Here is a 17,826-nt window from a genome sequence, read left to right as displayed (position 1 = left end):
AGTAACTATCTATAAATTTGAACATATTTGACTTTTTTTTTTTACAGAAAGATATACAGCAAATTCTCAACGGTTAGTTATAACAGGAAAACTTCTTCTAATAATTTTCCAGGAGGTAATGTACCTAAAATGGAAGCAACATTTCCTCGCTGAACTGCTATGCTGATACGTTGTATCAGAAAAGAAGTAGCCCGCTTGTCACCAGTAAGGTGTGTAATACGTTGGCCTACTTCTTCGATGAAATTGAGACCTTCGAGGCCCCAAATGCCGCTCGATTCAATGACTACGGGCATGAGCATGTATCTATCGAGCAGATCTTTATATTTTCTTCTTTTCTCGTATTCTCTGTGGGCTGCAATAGCTCCTTCTCGAGATGAAGAAAGAGTGAGATTAGATGACGCGAAAGTGTCAGAGCAGATGGAATCCCAGAGAAGAATCCTTCCCCCTCTTCCATGGTACCAGCGTCATGCCATCTGGTCTTTTGCCATCAGATCTGTACATCCCACAGGTTCACGAACAAATGGAACTTCCGCCGGTGTGAGTGCTCTCCAGAAAATGTCATTCACGTTCGAATGCCTCACATGTCTTCTGGAGCTACTTATACAAGACAGACCGTGTAGACCATTCTGATTGACTGATGCACCACATTTAGAGCAGTTGTGTGATTCACAGATGTCTACTCCTAGGCGAAGAGCAACTGCAGTACGAAAACTTTTGTTTGGAAGGTGCATTCCTAGGGTGTGAAGGGTAATGCCTGTAGCCAAGCACCTGAAATTGGTGATGAGGAGGCGAGAAGTCTAGCCTTATTCTCTTGACTGTCTGCTTCTTGTAATAACACTGATTGATATAATTTGATGATTGGCTTGTCCTAAATTGATTGCGAACTTCTGCCCGTTATATCAGGAGGACATAAACCAACTAGGTTATACGTCAGATATGCAGTCTTGAACATCAGGTTCTATGTGAGGCTCATTCAGTTGGTTGAGGAGAATCTCAATGCTATGCCGGGAGCCATAGAACGACGCTAAAAATGAAGGATATGCCAAATCGACAGCCCGACGAATACCAAGACCTCCAGAATCAACTGGAAGGGAGGCCTGTATCCATGCGTTGCTATTTAGGTTACAGTTAAGTAACGATTCCAGTCCACATTTCAGAACGGTGTCAAACTTCTTTAGTAAATCGCTTTCACGCAAAGAAGTAGAACAGCGTAAAAAATAGATTATTCGTAGTATGGAGAACGACGCACGAAGGAGATAAAAAGCTGAATTTGCTGAGACTAGGGCCAAATGTGACAAGAAAAAATCTAACCTTTTAGTTTTCTCGACTAACAAATTACGTGTTGCCTCAGGTAAAAGGGCTGAACCAAGTAGAAAGGTTGATGAGGTTGTGATAAATTGTATTCCCGGTGCTGAATTTTTAAATTGTGAATATAACACTTCCATTTGATCTTCCGAAATTCCTGAAAGCCCAACTTCACACTTCATAAAATTTAAGTGTAGTCTAATGGCTGCTGCCATACTTCAAATATTGTGTAGTTCACTTATAACTGTGTCAGGATCTCCTGCTATAGTGCCATTTTCTAAGTACCAGATATTTAATTCAGTGTTAATCCTAGACACTATGTACTCAATTGTCATGGCGAACAAAGCGGGACCTAAAGGATCGCCTTGTTGTACTCCACGTTGCGAGAGTATAATCTTTTCACCTAGAAATAGGTTACTTGGTTGCGCATAACATTGATATACATAGTGATAAATCGATGGAAAATAGTTTTAATTGTGAGGAGCATAGCGTCTCGGTTCAGTTCATTAAAAGCGTTACGAAAGTCTAATTTCAGAAAAGCCTTTTGTTGTCAATGGGTAGTAGAAAAGTAAATGCGAGCTGCATGTGCTGTGGCTTCGGCTCCATTGGGAACGCATACTCTTAATTGGTGAGGGTAAAGAAAACTTACGACGGATTCTTTAATTCTGCAAAATGTAACTTTTGCTGATATAACATATAACACATAACTTCTGGAACATATAACTCTTCTCCAAATGTTCCCCACTGCAATTGGTCGAATTCTACCGCTCTTCTTATTAAGCGCAATAAGTGATGCTCCAAAAAAGATTGGTCTTATTTCCTGAGATATATTACCTGAAAGAATTAAATGAAGTAATTCTAGAAGGATTGTAGTTAATCTTTCTTTTGAATTGGACTCATGATGTAAAAGTAGATCCTTAAGAATCGAGGGACGGAGACCATCAATACTTCCAGCTGATCCAGATGGGAAGGAGATTTTACAGCGTATCGTAATTCAGAAACTGAAACTCTTGGTATATTAGGGTGATCTTTAGGAGGGTCTGGTAATGAAAAGGTGTCTGAATGTGAAGGGTGCTTCTCCTTAAGTGCTTCTAAAACAGATGCATTAGGTGTGGCGATGATATCTTCAGAAATTAGTAATCTGACTGCACTTCTTATGTCTCCATCGTTGAGTTTGTTTTCGACTCTTTTGGTATTAAAGGATGTTGAATCAGAAGAATGTTGAGATTTGCGTTTGTACTTTTTCTTTTAAGAATTATGGGGTAACGCACCTTGGTGAGAATCATCCCATTCGCAAACTCGTTGCTTGACCCGAGTCGTTAAGTTTTTAACTTGATCTGATTGTGACGGAACATTGAGTACTGCATATGGGAATAATAAGAGATTCATCCATGTGTCTAGGTCGTTTCTGTTTACAATACGACGGATGACATCATAGAGAGAAGTAACTACAGATGACCGAGCACGTCTTGAGACTCTTCTTAGTAAAGGAATGGAGGATTTTAGTTCGGCTATTAGGTTGCAAAAGTCGGAAATCAGATGTTTTTCGTTGTAATTATCACATTCAATTCCATTTGATGAAGAAGGATTATAATTTAGAGATGACTTTGTTTTGGTATAGAAGGCTTATTTTTTTTATGGAGAGTTTGGTGACTTTTGATAATGTGGATAGCAAGTCCTCTTTGATTGGCCAGATGTTTTTCACAATGAGGACAGGATACATATTTTTAATCGTATGAAAAATTATCTAATTCATCGTTGTTAGTAACTGACACGCTTCGAATGTCAGAAACTTCCTCTATATTGTGACTCTCCTGGCAGCAAGCATAATTGGAAATTAGATTATTTACGTCATCATAACTTTGATCAAGCCTCTGCTGGTCAGCCGTTACGCTGCGCAAACACAATTCTGGATTGTTATATTCGTGAACCGACTCCATCCACCATTGTTGATAAAAAAAATTGCAGAATGAACTAATGGAATCATCAAGTGACGTTCAAGTGTTCCATCGGTTGAATCAGCCGAATCAGGTGAATCTAATATACCTAAGATTGATTCAGTTACCAACATTAGCAGGCCTAGTAATGGCCGTTTATCTACTAACTCTAAGAATGTGTTACCATGTCCTCACTGTGGAAAATGTGAATTCCAGAGGATTAGCTATACACATAGGTAAAAAGCATCAGGTTATAAATGGGGACGAAGATTGTTGTCATATTTATAATAATAGCTATCCTGATTATAAAACTAAAAGAACTAACATCTCTAACCGCAATAAAGGCACACAGGATTTGACGTCTAACTTGGGCAAAATATTAATATCGTTAAGATCCTCAACACATATTTTAAGACGTGTCCCTCGAGATGCTGGAGCTGCAGTTGCTGATGCACTTGCCGATGTGTTACTTCAAGTAACTATTTCAAATGACGAAAGAGATTGGATAAACATGTTTTTATTTCCATTAGTTGCACTAACTGCTCCCAAAAAATCTGAAAATGTAAAAAATCTTACCTCTTGGGTAAAACAAAGAGTTCGTCTTTGGTGTGATGTAGGTATTGACGCCTTAACCTGGCATCCAACAAAGATCAGGAAATCTCTTCCAAAATAGAATGTTTCCAATCTTAAGAGTGTAGAAAACAAACTTGCAGATGGTGACATCCGTGGAGCAGTCCGTCTACTAATGTCAGATGATACTGTTGCAGCCCCCGACATTTCTGTTTCAGACGCTATTGGAAAAGCATCCAGCCCATCCTGGTGAATTTACTTTACCGAATTTTCCAGATGACCCAAACAACTGTGAAGAAGTTTCGATTAATGAAGTTCAGGTAGCTATTAATTTCTTTCCATCTGGTAGCGCGGGAGGTCTCGATGGTCTTCGCCCTTCGATTCTCAAAGATCTCCTATCCTGTCAAGTACTTGAATCGAAGGAAAAGCTCTTAAAATCATTATGCGATCTGTTTAATTTAATTATTTCAGGAAAAGTTCCCTTGGAAGTTCGGCCATTGTTTTTCGGAGCCAAACTTACTGCTCTAAAAAAGAAATCTGGTGGAATTAGACCTATTGCCGTTGGTAATGTCTGGCGCAGAACATCAGCAAGAATTATATGCTTCAGAACACGGGAACATTTTAAGAATTTTTTGTCTCCCCATCAACTTGGTGTTTGTACTCCCAACGAAGCCGAAGCAGCTGTACATGCAACCCGGGTTTATTTTTCCTCCATTCACAATGCTCCTAAGGCTATCTTAAAGCTGGATTTTCGCAACGCATTTAACGAGCTTCGCCGGGACTCCATGCTAACTAGTGTTGAGTGAATTTCTTTCAATCTATCCAAATGTTTACCAATGTTACGCTCAACCCAGTGATCTATTCTTAGGTCAAGACACTATTTCATAACAGAGAGAAGTACAACAAGGCGATCCCCTGGACCCAGCAATTTTAGCTATAACCATTCATTCCTTAGTGGAATCAATCAACACTGAATTAAACATTTGGTATTTGGATGATGGAACTATCGCTGATGAACCTGAAGTAGTTCTTTCAACTCTAGCACAAATAAATGAGAAGGGATCGGCACTTGGCCTATATTTAAATTTTTCAAAGTATGAAGTTGGTTTTCTTGGGTCAGACGAAGCCACGTTCGACCTATTATTTAAAAAAAATTGAAGAAACTGCCCAGGAATACGTCTCCTAACTAACCAGGATGCTTGTCTTCTATTTTGATGCTAGCAAAGTCGCTCTTTCTGGTCTAATCAAACAACCTCAAAATTCACCTGACGACACAAATCTAGTACCCATTAGTTATTGTAGTCGTGCAACGTCTCCTAGTGAGAGAAAATTACACCCATATCAGCTTGAATTACTAGCATTGTTATACTCATTACGTTCATTCAGATATTTTCTTTTGGGACGTCATTTTTATTTGAAGACAGATTGTCATAATTTAATTTATTTGAAGCAAACAAAGAATGTAAGTAAATTTTGCAGATGGTTGAGTGAAATTGAATCGTATCAGTTTACTATTTCACACATCAGTGGCTCCAGTAATATAGAGGCAGACGCCATTCCACGTTTTTCTAACCCCCCTAGAGATTTGGAAGATGAGAAAAGAATCAAGAAGATCCGAAACTTTTGTTTACTAAGACCACAAATTCATTTTCAATTTTAAATGAGCCAAATCTGGCAACAGAACAGCGTAAAGATCCGTTTTTTAAAGATATTTTTTCTTGGTTGGAACAGAAAGAAAATAGAAATCCTAAAATAGAACGCCAAGCATTATATTTTACTATTAAAGATGGAATTTTGTATAGAAAACAGAAAACTTCTCAAGGTATAAAACTTTAGTTGCAGTTCCTACTTCTTTGCGTTATAAAGTTTTTAATGCTTGTCATACGTCTGCATTGGGATCATCTCATTCTGGTTATTCTAAAACCTATGATATGTTAGTAAAAACAGTGTAATTTCCCAACATGAAGAAATATATATATCAGAAGTGTAAAGAATGTACGATATGTCAAGTATCTAAATCGAAAATTGGTTCTCCGTATGGCACATTGCTTACTTATCCCTCAGTTCCCCCTTCTATCGAGTCCACATAGATGTAGCTGGGAATTATTCCCCCAATAATATGTTAAATCACAAATATTTGGTAGTTGTAGTAGACAGTTGTACTAGATACATAATTGCAGATTCCCTACCTGATGTTACAGCAAGTACTTTGGCTTCATTTCTTTGTCATAAAGTAATTTTAAAGTTTGGAATTTTCTATGAAATTGTCTTAGACAAAGGTAGTGCATTCACTAGTGGACTATTTAAAGAATTATGTGCTATGATTGGTGCTAACATGCGTTTTGTAAATGTACATGGGCATTACAGTAATGGTGTTTGTGAAGTTAGTATTAGGAACATAGAACAACGATTGAAATCAGCTTTATGTGACAAGGATTTAGAAGAATGGATTGACTTATTACAACCCATAGTTTTTTCGCTTGACGGCAACAAGAATTTATCGTCTCAAATTTCACCATTTGAATGTCTTTTTGGCTTCAAACCCAGGTTACTTCATCAGGCAATTTTAAATACCCCGTGTCAATACGAAGATAATGCCATTCGTTTACAGCAATTACAAGAGATTAGAGATAAAGCGCAAGAAAATCTTTATAAACGTCATAAAACGGCGACAAAATTTTTTGACAAGAGACATACGAAACCTGTTTTTAAAGAGGAAGAAAAACTTTGGATTTTAGACACCACAAGAAAAAAAGGTCACGCCAAAGCATTTAGCGGAAAGATTATTGGTCCAGGCATAATTGAACGTGTGGAAAATCCAAATTCATATTTTGTTGAGTATAAGACCGCCCGAGGATCTTACAAGATAGACAGCATAGCGGTCCAGAGATTGAAGAAGTTTTATGAGAAGGAAAACCCGGAAGAGGAAGACCACCTTGAAGACTCTGACGAAGAGATGTCTATCAACGTCTGCACGGAAGACCATACGATGAAGAAAAAGACGAGACGCGAAGACCATCAAGGACCACCAACTGAAGAGATTTTCAACCCCAGGAAACAATGTTTGGAAGAAGAAATTTTCATCCCTTCTCTTCATATTAAAGATGATGTGATTGCCGAAAATTTACCAACGTGGCATATATAGGGAAGAGTTCTTCAGATGACAAACCGAAATCTGCTTGTAATACTGCCATCAATCAGAAGATTAGTATTTATAAAGGTAACATAGTGGACATAAAAGCGGATGCCTTAGTAAATCCGACGAATGAAACCTTAACTCCTTTAGGTGGCGCAGATAAAGCCATTCAAGAAGCAGCTGGATCTGAATTTTTAGAAGAATGTTTGACCATATCATCATTGAAGCCAGGAGAAGCGAAAATTGCCAATGGTTATCGTTTACCAGCTAATTATGTAATTATGACATGCGGACCACGGAATTCAGACAAGAAGATTTTACTAGAGACATATAAAAATTGTTTTAAAGTAATGTTGGATAATGATCTTTCCACAATTGTACTACCTAACATTTCGACTGGAACATTTAAATTTCCGAAGTTAGAAACTGCCAAAATTGCCTTGGCTACAACAAGAATATTTTTAGAGGAACATTTTAATGACGTAAACCGTGTCGTATTTTGTGTTTATGATAGAGAAAATTGGGACATTTATCAGCGATTACTCCCCATATATTTTCCTATTGATGAAGAATCTGTTAGTCCATCTGTCCGTACGTAACTTGTATGTGGATTACTTTTCTTGAAGATTGGATTGTGGATATGAACACCTTGCCGATGGATGATGAACTTTCTTTTAGCACTGGCCACGCTTAAAAGTTAGTTTATCTTGGTTTTGAATTCTGCATCCAAATCTACCGGTAGACCACTTTGAAACGTAGAACACCTTGAAACTTGAAGTACTTCAAACAGTTAAACAAGAAATCTTCGAATCACCAGGTTATTTACGATCAGCTAGCCTCGTTAACAAATTTGGAACACGTTAGTATCTTCAAGAATTGTACCATTTCATTTGATTGGACAGCGTATCACTACAGAAGTTTCTTACTTTTATTTTTTTAAATGTGAGTATGTGAAGAATGGAGAAAATCAACGACATGTATATGGATAGATATTTCGATGGATATATTAAGAAGATGTAAGAAGATTGAAGTCAAGATTGCAAGAACCATCCTCCATCCTTTTAGATGTCTAGGATTCAATGCCATGATTGATGTCCAGCATTCGATGCCCGAAGACGACATGATTAAGAAGAAAGAAGATGAAGATAAGAAGAATTTATATGTTAGTTAGGGTTGTAGGTTATATGTGGTGAATAGTTCTGTCGTGTTGATTTCATATAGTTTGATTACAGCCAGTATATGGGGCTATAACAATATCTTGGAAATCTTTTCCAGTCTACGGACGCTTTAAGCTTAAATAACTTAAAGCTCATTTTTCTCAAACTGAAATCAGTACCCTTCTTGTGCAGTCTGACTTTACTATCTTTGGTTAGCTAGATAGTATTACACCGTTTTTCTTCTTCTCGCGTATTAGTCACGTGTGATATTAAAGTTATTTTCTGCATTAGAGGAACACATACATATACATATATATATATTTATAAAATGGTCTACATTGGATTTTACACTTATGAAATATTTATTTATTTATTTGATTATGATTTTATTTTATTATACGTATCTAAGTTTTGATAATCTGTATTAGTGATAATTAAATTTAGTATTATTCCTACCTTTCATTTCCCTTCCCTGAGCACTAACGGAACTCCACACTAACGTTTTAAAACACGTCACTCACAATGATATTATGCAAGCAATAATGTTTATTTTTCTTTTTCTTACTTTCCATCTTCCCAGAGACGCTGTTGTCATACCTTCAGGTTACCTACTGAACTACATGGACTATCTCACAAACGCACACTCAGCATTTTGCAGTCAAGGATTAATTCAAAAAAACAATATGTTATACAAGGAACTCCTTTATCTCCAACAAACATTTTTTTCTAATTTCTTCAATATTATTTTTTTTTGTACTACGGAAAATTAAAATTTCGTGCATTTTCAGTTTGGAGAAGGGGGTGTGAAGTGACTGTGAATTTAATTCACTAATTTGTATTATTTTATTAAATTGCATTATCAACGACAGAATCATGAACTTTTGAAAATTCATCGGAAGGAAACTTTGATGAAGATTGTACGTTCTCAGACAGCTTTTGTAAACGCATATTTGTTAATAAACACGACTAGTTTCCTCATTCCTTTCCGCATACCTTCAAGCATAGCCTGATACTTCCCGATTCTTTGAACTCTAAAGTCATCGTTCTTCAGCGACACAAAACCAAGGAGAGCACAACAACAAGGGATATTCGACACACGATTAGGATAGGTGCAGGATCAACGAGAGAAGCGGATCGCACCGTTGGAGAATAACCAGCTCCATAGTCAAGAATACCATTCTGTTGGTTTATCACCGCAGACTCATTAAGCTTCAGCAGACTAGTAGAATGAAGGTGTAGGAGGACATCATCATAAAGACGCATTTTCGACGCCCCTTGCAGATCAACACGATAGGGATCCATGTGTTGACATCTCCAACTATCCAGGCTGTTCCAAGGGAAAACATTCATCGTTCCAGATGACTAGGACGACGCCAGCTTCGTTGGATCTATCAGGCTAGTGTTCATCCTTTATCTTTTAATCATAACCCTTCTCTCTCTCTCTCCTTTTCCCTACTAGTCATTTTTCAAAATTAGAAACATTTGAGTTTTATTTAAATTCAATCATAATTTAGTTATTAAGTACCGTGTTGTGCATCAGTTCCATCCCCAATAGTTACTTTATTCTATGAGTATTTTAGAGATTATTCTGCTACAACTGATGGCACAGCACCGGCACACTGCGGAGCAAATGGGAGCAAACGAAGTACAAACGAATGCCACCATCCGTTCCCCTCAGCGATTATTTTTCGTTGGGGGGGCTGGGACGACGTTGTTCTGCCCCCTCACTTTAAGGTTTCAGTTTCTCGGGAAAGGTAAGGGAGCAAACGGAGCTACTGCGGAGCAAATGGGAGCAAACGAATGCGACCATCTGTTCCTGTCTGTGACTGTTTTCAATTCGAGGGTCTAGGACCACCTTTTTCTGCCCCTCAGTTTAAATTTCTATTTCCTCGAGAACGGTAGGGGAGGAAAGGTAGAAACTGCGGAGCAAACGGGAGCAAACGAAGTACAAACGAATGCCACCATCCGTTCCTCTCTGCTATTGGGTGTGGAGGCTGGGACCATGTTGTTCTAGCCCCCCACTTTAAATTTCTATTTTTTCGGGATCGGTAGGGGAGCAAACGTAGAAACTGCGGAGCAAATGGGAGCAAACGAAGTACAAACGAATGCCACCATCAGTTCCCCTCAGCGATTATTTTTCGTTGGGTGGGGGCTGGGACGACGTTGTTACTTTAAGGTTCCACTTTCTCGGGAACGGTAAGGGAGCAAACGGAGCTACTGCGGAGCGAACGGGAGCAAACGAAGTACAAACGGTTGAAGTGGTTTTCGAAGAATTGCGTGATGGTGGGGGGCCAGGATTACGCACGCGAATAGTTGTAAAATCCTACCTGCAATCATGGTACTTTGTGCTTTAACGCTTTAAAGAAAACAGTTCAATTAAAAATTTATATTTCTTGCGGTTATTGCATGATTAAACTTATAGCGGTTGTGCATCCCTTGCATTTAGATGTTTCATTTTTTTAAAATGGTCTATTGCTGAAACTTCACCAGCAAGCTTATTTCACATTGGAATCATTATTTGATCATGTAAGCTGAGTGACTTTTCTTGTGCAGAACTTAGTTTCAAAATATTAGAACCCAGAAATGTGTTTTCATTGCCCATGAATTATGGGTAAATATGTATATACATATGAAAGAACTTAAATATATCTTTAAAGCAGATTTCATATCTTTACTTTATCAGCGATCTTTCACCTGTATCTACTACAGTATCCGTTGAATTGCTATTATTGTAAACCGATCAACTTCATAGATTAACGATTACTTTTTTTTTTACTTAAACTGAAAAACTAAAAGCTTTTTATAGAACCAGGGTATGCATTTCTTTACTAAAAATAAATTATGTCGTAAGAGTTTCCATAACGTAACGTTATCTTCCTCAGACGTTAATATGTATGTTCATATTAATGTAGGTAATAGAGATATCATAATATTAAATTGCTGATATTCATTGTTGCTTATTACTTATTTTTTAATTTTTTTGTCTTATTTGATCAATAGATGCCTTCAATAACTTTTTATAAATCATTGTTTAGTTAAGGACAGTAACTATCTATAAATTTGAACATATTTGACTTTTTTTTTTTTTTACAGAAAGATATACAGCAAATTCTCAACGGTTAGTTATAACAGGAAAACTTCTTCTAATAATTTTCCAGGAGGTAATGTACCTAAAATGGAAGCAACATTTCCTCGCTGAACTGCTATGCTGATACGTTGTATCAGAAAAGAAGTAGCCCGCTTGTCACCAGTAAGGTGTGTAATACGTTGGCCTACTTCTTCGATGAAATTGAGACCTTCGAGGCCCCAAATGCCGCTCGATTCAATGACTACGGGCATGAGCATGTATCTATCGAGCAGATCTTTATATTTTCTTCTTTTCTCGTATTCTCTGTGGGCTGCAATAGCTCCTTCTCGAGATGAAGAAAGAGTGAGATTAGATGACGCGAAAGTGTCAGAGCAGATGAAATCCCAGAGAAGAATCCTTCCCCCTCTTCCATGGTACCAGCGTCATGCCATCTGGTCTTTTGCCATCAGATCTGTACATCCCACAGGTTCACGAACAAATGGAACTTCCGCCGGTGTGAGTGCTCTCCAGAAAATGTCATTCACGTTCGAATGCCTCACATGTCTTCTGGAGCTACTTATACAAGACAGACCGTGTAGACCATTCTGATTGACTGATGCACCACATTTAGAGCAGTTGTGTGATTCACAGATGTCTACTCCTAGGCGAAGAGCAACTGCAGTACGAAAACTTTTGTTTGGAAGGTGCATTCCTAGGGTGTGAAGGGTAATGCCTGTAGCCAAGCACCTGAAATTGGTGATGAGGAGGCGAGAAGTCTAGCCTTATTCTCTTGACTGTCTGCTTCTTGTAATAACACTGATTGATATAATTTGATGATTGGCTTGTCCTAAATTGATTGCGAACTTCTGCCCGTTATATCAGGAGGACATAAACCAACTAGGTTATACGTCAGATATGCAGTCTTGAACATCAGGTTCTATGTGAGGCTCATTCAGTTTGTTGAGGAGAATCTCAATGCTATGCCGGGAGCCATAGAACGACGCTAAAAATGAAGGATATGCCAAATCGACAGCCCGACGAATACCAAGACCTCCAGAATCAACTGGAAGGGAGGCCTGTATCCATGCGTTGCTATTTAGGTTACAGTTAAGTAACGATTCCAGTCCACATTTCAGAACGGTGTCAAACTTCTTTAGTAAATCGCTTTCACGCAAAGAAGTAGAACAGCGTAAAAAATAGATTATTCGTAGTATGGAGAACGACGCACGAAGGAGATAAAAAGCTGAATGTGCTGAGACTAGGGCCAAATGTGACAAGAAAAAATCTAACCTTTTAGTTTTCTCGACTAACAAATTACGTGTTGCCTCAGGTAAAAGGACTGAACCAAGTAGAAAGGTTGATGAGGTTGTGATAAATTGTATTCCCGGTGCTGAATTTTTAAATTGTGAATATAACACTTCCATTTGATCTTCCGAAATTCCTGAAAGCCCAACTTCACACTTCATAAAATTTAAGTGTAGTCTAATGGCTGCTGCCATACTTCAAATATTGTGTAGTTCACTTATAACTGTGTCAGGATCTCCTGCTATAGTGCCATTTTCTAAGTACCAGATATTTAATTCAGTGTTAATCCTAGACACTATGTACTCAATTGTCATGGCGAACAAAGCGGGACCTAAAGGATCGCCTTGTTGTACTCCACGTTGCGAGAGTATAATCTTTTCACCTAGAAATAGGTTACTTGGTTGCGCATAACATTGATATACATAGTGATAAATCGATGGAAAATAGTTTTAATTGTGAGGAGCATAGCGTCTCGGTTCAGTTCATTAAAAGCGTTACGAAAGTCTAATTTCAGAAAAGCCTTTTGTTGTCAATGGGTAGTAGAAAAGTAAATGCGAGCTGCATGTGCTGTGGCTTCGGCTCCATTGGGAACGCATACTCTTAATTGGTGAGGGTAAAGAAAACTTACGACGGATTCTTTAATTCTGCAAAATGTAACTTTTGCTGATATAACATATAACACATAACTTCTGGAACATATAACTCTTCTCCAAATGTTCCCCACTGCAATTGGTCGAATTCTACCGCTCTTCTTATTAAGCGCAATAAGTGATGCTCCAAAAAAAGATTGGTCTTATTTCCTGAGATATATTACCTGAAAGAATTAAATGAAGTAATTCTAGAAGGATTGTAGTTAATCTTTCTTTTGAATTGGACTCATGATGTAAAAGTAGATCCTTAAGAATCGAGGGACGGAGACCATCAATACTTCCAGCTGATCCAGATGGGAAGGAGATTTTACAGCGTATCGTAATTCAGAAACTGAAACTCTTGGTATATTAGGGTGATCTTTAGGAGGGTCTGGTAATGAAAAGGTGTCTGAATGTGAAGGGTGCTTCTCCTTAAGTGCTTCTAAAACAGATGCATTAGGTGTGGCGATGATATCTTCAGAAATTAGTAATCTGACTGCACTTCTTATGTCTCCATCGTTGAGTTTGTTTTCGACTCTTTTGGTATTAAAGGATGTTGAATCAGAAGAATGTTGAGATTTGCGTTTGTACTTTTTTTTAAATAATTATGGGGTAACGCACCTTGGTGAGAATCATCCCATTCGCAAACTCGTTGCTTGACCCGAGTCGTTAAGTTTTTAACTTGATCTGATTGTGACGGAACATTGAGTACTGCATATGGGAATAATAAGAGATTCATCCATGTGTCTAGGTCGTTTCTGTTTACAATACGACGGATGACATCATAGAGAGAAGTAACTACAGATGACCGAGCACGTCTTGAGACTCTTCTTAGTAAAGGAATGGAAGATTTTAGTTCGGCTATTAGGTTGCAAAAGTCGGAAATCAGATGTTTTTCGTTGTAATTATCACATTCAATTCCATTTGATGAAGAAGGATTATAATTTAGAGATGACTTTGTTTTGGTATAGAAGGCTTATTTTTTTTACGGAGAGTTTGGTGACTTTTGATAATGTGGATAGCAAGTCCTCTTTGATTGGCCAGATGTTTTTCACAATGAGGACAGGATACATATTTTTAATCGTATGAAAAATTATCTAATTCATCGTTGTTAGTAACTGACACGCTTCGAATGTCAGAAACTTCCTCTATATTGTGACTCTCCTGGCAGCAAGCATAATTGGAAATTAGATTATTTACGTCATCATAACTTTGATCAAGCCTCTGCTGGTCAGCCGTTACGCTGCGCAAACACAATTCTGGATTGTTATATTCGTGAACCGACTCCATCCACCATTGTTGATAAAAAAAATTGCAGAATGAACTAATGGAATCATCAAGTGACGTTCAAGTGTTCCATCGGTTGAATCAGCCGAATCAGGTGAATCTAATATACCTAAGATTGATTCAGTTACCAACATTAGCAGGCCTAGTAATGGCCGTTTATCTACTAACTCTAAGAATGTGTTACCATGTCCTCACTGTGGAAAATGTGAATTCCAGAGGATTAGCTATACACATAGGTAAAAAGCATCAGGTTATAAATGGGGACGAAGATTGTTGTCATATTTATAATAATAGCTATCCTGATTATAAAACTAAAAGAACTAACATCTCTAACCGCAATAAAGGCACACAGGATTTGACGTCTAACTTGGGCAAAATATTAATATCGTTAAGATCCTCAACACATATTTTAAGACGTGTCCCTCGAGATGCTGGAGCTGCAGTTGCTGATGCACTTGCCGATGTGTTACTTCAAGTAACTATTTCAAATGACGAAAGAGATTGGATAAACATGTTTTTATTTCCATTAGTTGCACTAACTGCTCCCAAAAAATCTGAAAATGTAAAAAATCTTACCTCTTGGGTAAAACAAAGAGTTCGTCTTTGGTGTGATGTAGGTATTGACGCCTTAACCTGGCATCCAACAAAGATCAGGAAATCTCTTCCAAAATAGAATGTTTCCAATCTTAAGATTGTAGAAAACAAACTTGCAGATGGTGACATCCGTGGAGCAGTCCGTCTACTAATGTCAGATGATACTGTTGCAGCCCCCGACATTTCTGTTTCAGACGCTATTGGAAAAGCATCCAGCCCATCCTGGTGAATTTACTTTACCGAATTTTCCAGATGACCCAAACAACTGTGAAGAAGTTTCGATTAATGAAGTTCAGGTAGCTATTAATTTCTTTCCATCTGGTAGCGCGGGAGGTCTCGATGGTCTTCGCCCTTCGATTCTCAAAGATCTCCTATCCTGTCAAGTACTTGAATCGAAGGAAAAGCTCTTAAAATCATTATGCGATCTGTTTAATTTAATTATTTCAGGAAAAGTTCCCTTGGAAGTTCGGCCATTGTTTTTCGGAGCCAAACTTACTGCTCTAAAAAAGAAATCTGGTGGAATTAGACCTATTGCCGTTGGTAATGTCTGGCGCAGAACATCAGCAAGAATTATATGCTTCAGAACACGGGAACATTTTAAGAATTTTTTGTCTCCCCATCAACTTGGTGTTTGTACTCCCAACGAAGCCGAAGCAGCTGTACATGCAACCCGGGTTTATTTTTCCTCCATTCACAATGCTCCTAAGGCTATCTTAAAGCTGGATTTTCGCAACGCATTTAACGAGCTTCGCCGGGACTCCATGCTAACTAGTGTTGAGTGAATTTCTTTCAATCTATCCAAATGTTTACCAATGTTACGCTCAACCCAGTGATCTATTCTTAGGTCAAGACACTATTTCATCCCAGAGAGGAGTACAACAAGGCGATCCCCTGGACCCAGCAATTTTAGCTATAACCATTCATTCCTTAGTGGAATCAATCAACACTGAATTAAACATTTGGTATTTGGATGATGGAACTATCGCTGATGAACCTGAAGTAGTTCTTTCAACTCTAGCACAAATAAATGAGAAGGGATCGGCACTTGGCCTATATTTAAATTTTTCAAAGTATGAAGTTGGTTTTCTTGGGTCAGACGAAGCCACGTTCGACCTATTATTTAAAAAAAATTGAAGAAGAAACTGCCCAGGAATACGTCTCCTAACTAACCAGGATGCTTGTCTTCTAGGCGCTGCTCTCACAAAGGAAGTTTTTACCAATGTCCTGTTAAGCAAAATATCGAAGTTAGAATAGTTTTTGTCTCGACTCGCCTCGATTTCTGTCCATGCATCTTTCTTTCTTCTACGTGCCTCTTTGTCGATCCCTCGTTTAAAGTACTTCTTACGATGCTTTCCATCTTGGAATGAGACTCCACTACTGGAGAAATACGATTATATCCTTAAAATGGGTCTGGAGTCAATTTTAAACTGCTCCTTAAGCGACGAATCTTGGATTCAAGCAATCTTACCTGTGAGATTAGGGGGTCTTAGTATTCGGCGATCCGTGGATATGGCGATTCCTTCCTTTTTAGCGTCCTACCACGGATCTCTTCGTTTAGTCGATGCTCTTCTTCCGCAAGGTTACCACCTAGACCCAGATGGCACAGTTCAAGAAGGCTCTACCAAATGAAAAAAATTAAAAGATACAGATCTTCCAGAAATTAACAAAATAGGTTCTCAGGTATCTTGATACACACCAATTGCAGCGCATTTCCATGAACTTTTACAGTCAGTTATTGCTCCAGATGATAAAGCCAGGATTCGTGCTGCCTCATCCCTACATGCTGGAGCATGGTTGAATGCAATACCCTCCCCACCATTAGGTCTTCATGTGACTAATGAGGCATTTCGAATCTCTGTCGCCTTAAGATTAGGTGCAGATATTTGTGAGCCACATCGCTGTCCACCAGCTTGCGGGGATCAAGTTAACCAACGTAGCCTGCATGGCCTTTCATGCATGAAGAGCATGGGTAGACACGCTAGACACTCCTCTGTGAATATCATTTTACGAGCCCTTACCACAGCTGGAATTCCTTCAATATGTGAACCTTCAGGATGTTGTCAATCAGATGGTAAACGACCTGATGGCATGACATTAGTTCTTTGGTTGAAAGGCAAATCACTAGTATGGGACTTTACGTGTTCAAATACATTTGTCCATTCAAGTGTCCCTTTAGCTGTTATAAATGCTGGAGCTGTTGCTAGTCGTAGAGAATTAGAAAAGCAAAGGAAATATAACAACTTCCTTGATAAATTTATTTTTGCTCCAATTGCCATCGAGACTAGTGGTGCTTGGGGATCTGCAAGCCTTGATTTTATTAGAGAAGTAGGCAGACGCATTTCTATCGTTACTGGAGATATTCGTTCAACATCTTTCCTAATTCAACGCATATCTATTGCTATCCAACGTGGCAACGTGTCGTCGGTTCTTGGCACCTTACCACATGGAAAAGAACTACATATAGATGAGCTATTTCTTCTCTAACACAAAGGTCAACACTGAACATTTATACAACTGGACGACATACTATACAAATTTAGGTGTAATATCATTGGATGGCGTAGAAAAGCAGACAGTAACACTAGATATGGTGTCGTTGATAGGTGGTTTTCTACCCCTTCTTTTGGTTCGACTATCGAAATATATTTCCTGTTGTCTTAATGTTAAAAATAATAATGTCCTTGTTTAAAACTAGAATACATGAGAAGCTTATGGATTAAATATGTTGTCTTAATTATTTTTTCTTAATTGTTTCGTAAATTTATTTAATGCAATTGTTACAATTTTATTCAAATTATTATATTTTTCTGTTATTGTTAGCAATTATTGTTCCATCCCT

Source organism: Thermobia domestica, chromosome 11 (assembly GCF_964235325.1).
Source record: "Thermobia domestica chromosome 11, izTheDome1.hap1.1, whole genome shotgun sequence".
Taxonomy (NCBI): domain Eukaryota; kingdom Metazoa; phylum Arthropoda; class Insecta; order Zygentoma; family Lepismatidae; genus Thermobia; species Thermobia domestica.
The sequence above is the reverse complement of the archived record's forward strand: the minus strand, read 5'-3'. Positions refer to the sequence as shown.